Consider the following 7,607-nt stretch of genomic DNA (forward strand, 5'->3'; position numbering starts at 1 on the left):
GCAACGCCGGCCACCGCCCAGCCCCCACTGCGCCCTCCCTTCACCTCCGCCCGCAGCCCTCCTGCTTTCCTCCGCCCCCCTCCCCATTCCCCCATCCCCTCCACCCTCCAAAGGCGCGCAATGTTGCTGATCCTGTTGCTCTTCCTCCTCCTGCTGCTGCTGCTGCTGCTGCTGCTGGTAGAAGGCGAGTGGCGCCCGTGCGGCTGAGACTCCTGGTGGGGCCCGGGGCCGGAGGACGCCACGACTACACCCGGATGGCAGCGGCGCGGGACAGGCGCAGTGCGGGGTGGCGGGCTGGGGGCCAGCTGACGGCCTCTTGTCTAGAAAAAGCAAAGGTTCCTTCCCCATAGAAGTTTTCGGTCAGGAAAAGCACGTTTGGCTCCTCCTTTATTCTTTCACTTCTCAGGCTTTTAATTCTTCGTCTGTAACGCCTAGGGCTTACCTGGAAGAAACTAGCTTTAACTGAACTTTCAATTCTTCCTTCTTCAATCTTCTGTAATGTTCCATGGCCCACTGGGTGGGTGCCCAAGTCATTAGATTTTAGTTCCAGGATGTTCACAGTTTAATCCCTCAGGATTGGACCAGATTTGGAGGTGTATTTTTAGACTCGTTGGGCACTTTAAAGTTTCATTGAATTCTGAATTCTCCAATTGAGACTCTGTGAAAGTTCAGACCTGGTTTGACACTGTTTCAAAAGGATGTAGTGGGCCACAGTGGATAGTTTGAACTACTTAAGAAATGAAACCATTTCAACCTTCGTTAAGCACTTTAGAAGCCCTTACTTTACATGCCATCAGATGATGTATTTGGAGCTCCAGTGGCACAATCGGTTAGCGCGCGGTACTTATAAGACAGATGATGTATTGATTGCAAATCATCCTTATCTACTCATTAAAACAGTGAGAGTAAGGCAGGGCCTCAGCTTGCTAAATACTTTCATTCAGTTGCATTTCCTCAGATACTTGAAATTATATGAACACTAGAGGCCTGGTGCACAAAATTCATGCACGAGTAGGTTCCCTAGGCCTGATCAGTGATCAGGGCCAATTGAGGCCTTCCTTCCCAGGCCTTCCTGCCTCCTCCTTCTCTTGCTGCCTGCACATGCTCTTGCTGCAGCTGGTCACCCGGCATGTTCCACGCCACCCCCTGGTGGTCAGCGCACATCATAGTGAGTGATCTAACTCCTGGTCTCCCAGTGGAACTCCCGAGGGGACAATTTGCATAATTAGCCTTTTATTATATAGGATAAGCAGATAACACACTGTCCCTCAGACAGTTGGAGGGCCGGACTATAGTTTAAAAAAAAACTATGAACAAATTCCTATGCACACTGCACATATCTTATTTTGAAATAAAAAAACAAAACGGGAACAAATACAATATTTGTATTTGCATGTGGCCTGCCGGCCGTAGTTTGAGGACCTCTGCACCCAGGTGCTGGCTGCCAGCGGGAGCTTCCTTCATCCCATGCCGCCCCCTGGTGGTCAGCACACGTCATAGCTAGCAGTTGAATTCCCGAGGGAACAATTTGCATATTAGCATTTTATTATATAGGATTGTATGTGTCCAAGTACCATAAAATTCAGAATTTTTATCACCTCTTGTTTTTATTTCTCTTCATTACAGTGGTTTTATTGTTCTCTAATAAAAGATGAGAGGCTAACTTCTGGGAACAGTATTTTCTGAAAAACCCCAAAATAAGGATTCTAAGGGTACATAGCACATATTATTTTATCACTGTAGAATAATTACTAAAGAAAAAAATCACAAACATCCCATTAAATATTTATTAGACGCTCTCTTCCTTGAAAAGACTATAAAGGAGGACAAAGGGGATGGAGAAAAACTTTTACAAATTTCTTAATTTGGACCCAATTATTTCATATTTTATGGGCAACTGGAATCCTGAACAGTCCTATTTACATATTCATTAAAAGCAAGTTGAAATATTTTGTTAGATTAGAGATTAAATCCTCTTCCTTGCTGTGGGCACTTTAACTGCTAATTCTTGGTTTCATCATCTTTAAGAAGGGATGACAGTTCTTATGTCACAGAATTATATGAGACTAAATAATTCATGTCAAGTACTTAGAGCACAGTGCTTGGCGTATACTGGTACTGTCAGTGCTTCATAAATGCTGTGCTCACTACCATTACAAATGTAGATCACAGTATTATATTTTTTATATATTTTTATTGATTTCAGATAGGAAGGGAGAGAGAGATAGAAACATCAGTGATGAGAGGGAATCATTGATTGGCTGCCTCCTGCATGCTCCCTACTGAGGATTGGCCCACAACCTAGGCATATACCCTTGACCAGAAGGGTCCCAGGCTGGGACCCTCAGTCTGCAGGCTGATGCTCTATCCACTGAGCCAAGCCAGCTAGGGCCACAGTATTATATTTAACTAGAGGCTCAGTGCATGAAATTCATGGCCCCAGGGGAGGGAGGTCCCTTAGCCCAGCCTGCACCCTCTCTAATCCTGGACCCCATGGGGGATGTCTGAGTGTTGATTTAGGCCGGATCCCTGTCTCTCGAAATCTGGGGCTGCTGGCTCCTAACTGTTCGCTTGCTTGCTTGCCTGATCACCTCAACCCCTCTGCCTGCCTGCCTGGTTGTTCCTAATCACCTCTGCCTGCCTGATCACCCCTAACCACCTCTGTCTGCCTGCCTGATTGCCCCTAACTGCTCCCCTGCCAGCCTGATTGCCCCTAACTGCTCCTCTGCTGGCCTGATTGCCCCTAACTGCCTTTGCCTCAGCTCCACACCCAGGACCCAAGATTCCCTCCTCCGGCCAGCCATAGGCACTGGGGACCCAGGTTGGCCGCAGCCACAGGGGACCATGCGTGGGCAGCTTTGCCCAGGCCACAGCTGCTGGCACCCAGGACCACAGGGTGGGCAGCTTTTCCCTCTCCTGAGCCACAGCCACAGCCAGTGGCACTTGGGACCACAGGTGGGCGGCTTCACCCGAGATCGTGGGCAGGCGGCTTCGCCCAGGCCCAGCTTTGTCAGGAAGGACGTCCAGATGGTTGTCCGGAAGATGTCTGGTCTAATTAGCATATTACCCTTTTATTAGTATAGATGGGGATAGTTAGGTTGGAAACAATCTAAATCTTCAACAATAGGACCCAACAATGATTATTTTGCAACAATCATTGAGTGATTGTCTTCAACAATCATTCAATGAAATGTTGCAAAATAAAAATCTTATGACCAAAGAATATCTCGTATCTAAGAATTCTCACAATATAGTATAAAGTAGAAAAAGCAGGATATCAAATGTCATTTATATTGTGTAATATTATGCAATATGAACGCCAGGTATGATTATGGTGACTTTAATTTGCTCCTTTATACCTTCCTGATTTTCTAAATTTCTACCAGGAATACAAATTGCTTTTATGAAAACTTATTCAGAAACAAAGTTACCCAAGAACTTTGACCACCCTCAGAAAAATGTTAGCCAAAATATCAATATTTAATCTAAATCAAAACAGAATATGCTTTGAGCAAATGTCCATATTGCTAAGTTAATAATTAAACTTATAGAGTCCTAGGATAGAATGCATCTTTGAAATCCCTTAAGAATATGCTACCTGATATTACTTATCTCTACAGTGCTCTAGCCACACAACTAGATTCAAGGCCCTTAAGATCTGTAGTCATTTTGTACTTCTTGGTTTCCTTAGAACTCTGGAGTGTGGTGGTGCATAGTAGAAATTTTTTATTAATAACAAAGAAGCATACCCTGCCGGCGAACCCAGCTGACATGGCTCCATGGTTGAGGTTTGACCTATGAACCAGGAGGTCACAGTTTGATTCCTGGTCAGGGCACATGTCCAGGTTGTGGGCTTGATCCCCAGTGTGGGGCATGCAGGAGGCAGCAGATAAATTGCTCTCTCTCATCAATGATGCTTCTATCTCTCCCTCTCTCTTCCCCTCTGAAATCAATAAAAATATATTTTTAAAAACTCAACTCTTTAAAAATGTAACAAAAAAGCATAGAATGAGTCAAAACAAAGGAAATGTTTTAATATTCATAATTTACCCTCACTACTTCCAAAAAAGGATCTGAAATGGTTTACAGTAAAAGACTTGTAGAAATTATCATTGCTATTTTTTAAAATATATTTTTATTGATTTTTTACAGAGAGGAAGGGAGAGAGGTAGAGAGTTAGAAACATCGATGAGAGAGAAACATCGATCAGCTGCCTCCTGCACATCTCCTACTGGAGATGTGCCTGCAACCAAGGTACATGCCCTTGACTGGAATCGAACGTGGGACCTTTCAGTCCGCAGGCCGACGCTCTACCCACTGAGCCAAACCGGTTTCAGCTCATTGCTATTTTTTAATGGAAAAGCAAAATTGAGCGTTGACCTATGAGCCAGGATGTCATGGTTCGAGTCCAGGTCAGGGGCACATGCTGGGGTTTCAGGCTCGATCCCCAGTAGGGGTCATGCAGGAGGCAGCTGATCAATGATTCTCTCTCATCGTTGATGTTTCTATCTCTCCCTCTCCCTTCCTCTCTGAAATCAATAAAAATATTTTTTTTAGAAAAAGCAAATATACCCCAAATTTAAGACTATGTAGTAAGATTGAAGCATATTTTACATTTCTTTCTGAGTTCTGTGGAAGCCAACGCAGAAAAGAAAAGGAGGATTATGAATAGTGATTTTTAAAATATAGATATCAGTTCTTTGAATGTAAATGCATTTTCCTGGTACTAATTCCAAAGCATGCTTATTCTTTTTCAAAGAGTATAGAACAACAGAGATGAAGGTGTTTTTAACAACAACCCCTTATCTTAAAAGAAAATATAGGGACAATCTTCATGTGACTGTTTCTTGCAGTCACCTTCCATCAATGCCAAAGGGATAACACTGGAACACATGTCATCAAAGAGAGGGACAAGCAACTGACACCCATCTCTTAGCGCTGGTGATGCTACTTGCTACACACTTAGAAATTCCATACCTGTAGGAACAAGTGGACGTCCTCATAAGTGCCCTAAATAATGATCCCCTCCTCAGAGCTTTGAGTGCGGCATAGCAATCAATTAAAGAAAGAGCTAAAGCCTGGAGCGCAAATAGTCTTTCCAATTAAAGAAGAATCCATATGCTTCAAATTCCAAGCATGCTGTCGATAAGGCAGAAGTTCTGTTCAAAAGTTGGTAAGCCTACTTTTGTCTATATATGAAAGAAAATGTCAGCGAAATAAAGGTTCTATTTGGAGAATATTTTGACATTCTAATTTTATCCCGATTTGGTTATTTTAGGATATTATCAACTAGGCAATTACTTGGAAAGAAAGAATACAAAGCAAACCTTTCTTTTGCCATACACTTTTAGGGGTCTTGGAGAAGTTGAAAGAACAGCTAACTTGGAACATGGACTCTTGCTTTATCTCACACTCTGCCTATCGTGTTTTCATGACTTCACATAACACTTTAATCACTCTGAGCCTCATTTTTCTGTGTCTGTATAATAAAAAAAAAAATGGACTAAATGAGTTCTAAGATCTCTTGTGGTTGTGACATTCTTTAGTGCTAGTGTAGCTGTTTTTAAACATACTGGCTAAGGTTCAGATTGAGCAAATCTTGCCCTGTGTTTCAATTTTTGGTTCACAGTTCAGTTCGAGTCAAGCCTTGATTTTGAGAGCATTAGCTAATCATCAAAAGTTGAGCATCTTTCTTGAGTACAATTTATTCTCTGGAATAACCTAACCTCTAAGAAATAAGGTATTTTTCCATAGCTGCATTTTAAATCAATTTACACCCAGCTCAAACTGACAAAAATCTTCCTAAATCCCCCAACCCCTCAGAGCTCATCACCCTCGTGGTTACGTTTTCTGTCTTTAACTTTCAGATAGGTTAATACTGTTGCAATTATCACAGGATATTGTACTCATTTGTCTGCCTCCGATATCAGCTTGTGAGCTTCTTGACGAAAAGGAAGAGGCTTATTTAGCTTTATTACTTCAGCAGAGCAACTGATATGTTCTAGACCAGGGGTGGGCAAACTTTTTGACTCGAGGGCCACAATGGGTTCTTAAACTGGACCGGAGGGCCGGAACAAAAGCATGGATGGAGTGTTTGTGTGAACTAATATAAATTCAAAGTAAACATCATTACATAAAAAGGTACAGTCTTTTTTTTTTTTTTTTAGTTTTATTCCTTTCAAAGGGGCCGGATCCGGCCCTCAGGCCGTAGTTTGCCCACGGAGGTTCTAGACCCTCTGCATAGTTTGCTAAGTTTAAAAGGGGTCGGGGGCAGGGGAGGGGGAGAAAGGAAGGAAGGAGGGCGATGATTGGCTCTTTTGTATCTGATGTCATAATCCCTTTGAGTTTGAAGAAAGCAAATGTAATAGCCAGGTGGTGTTCTATGGCATCATAATTCTCTCACCCACCCAGAAACCATTTGTTCTAGAGAATGGAATGTGTTGAACATCTGGAAGGAATAAGCTTCTGAATGTCCTTAGTTTTTGTCCACGCTGAATTTTACCCACATTGGTCAGCAGGAGAGATTTTTAACTTGGGATTTGAAGAAGCCAATGGAAGATTAACAGAAACACTCACTGAAGTGAGAGCTGTGTGTGTAGTTTCACGCTCCACCAAACATGAATATAGGCAATAAGCTACAAAGACAGCTGATGGGGTCCTTAGCAGATGTCCCGTACTTCCCCACTCAGGACAGTGTGGCTAAAGAATAACCTGCTCTGCTCTGGTCGGACGGTTTCTCAGGCGCCCCTGATCCTCTTCTGTGTGTGCCATGCCGCTCTGGCCCACAGCTCTGCCTCGGGAGCTTACTCCTGTGGGCCAGGGTCCTGCTTGCATGACGTTTCCTTTAGAGTCAGATTTTACGGGTGGTACTGCCAAGGCACTTGGTCTCCTTGTAGGTGGCAAAACACTAATGTGTCCATTCAGTGTTCTGTAGCCTGGCAGCTTGTCCCCAACTTACCAGCTTCCTGTGGTCCTTGTTCTCTGCCACCCTGGAAGGGAAAAATGTTTTTAAAAACCCACCCACGAGAACCAAGATGGCGGCATAGGTTAACGCCGGAGTTTGCTGCCTTGAACAACCACTTCAAAAGTGAAACTAAAAGACGGAACGGACATCACCCAGACCCACAGGAACGCTGGCTGAGTGGAAGTCCTACAACTAGGAGGAGAGAGTAACGCATACGGACACTCAGAGGAGGCGCAGTGCTGAAGTCAAATTCTGAGGTGCGGAGTACGCGGAGTGGGCTGGCGGCGGAGGGCGCGGTTGGCGTTTTCAATCAGGAGGGAGTCGCAGACTCTGAGCTCGAGATCCGGGCGAGTCTTTAGGGGCACAGACTCAAACGGGAGAAGCGGGACTGTCTGGTTTCGGTCGGAACTCGAAGGCAGCTTTCTCTCCGAGGTTTGCAGCGGTTGCTGGGACTCGGAAAGGCAGAGCCCCCGGGACAGGACTGAGAGCGGCCATAACTGCTCTCCCTCTCCGGCCCGCCCTGTTGATCCCGTGGGACCCGCCCCGCCCAAGCCCCTGCAGGGAGGCTTTTGCTGGATAGCCTCAGGCAAAGGCTAGATTAGCACTGCCCTAAAGATCCAGGAGCCAGGAAGCCCAGAGGGCA

Source organism: Myotis davidii, unplaced genomic scaffold, assembly GCF_000327345.1.
Source record: "Myotis davidii unplaced genomic scaffold, ASM32734v1 scaffold173, whole genome shotgun sequence".
Classification (NCBI taxonomy): Eukaryota; Metazoa; Chordata; class Mammalia; order Chiroptera; family Vespertilionidae; genus Myotis; species Myotis davidii.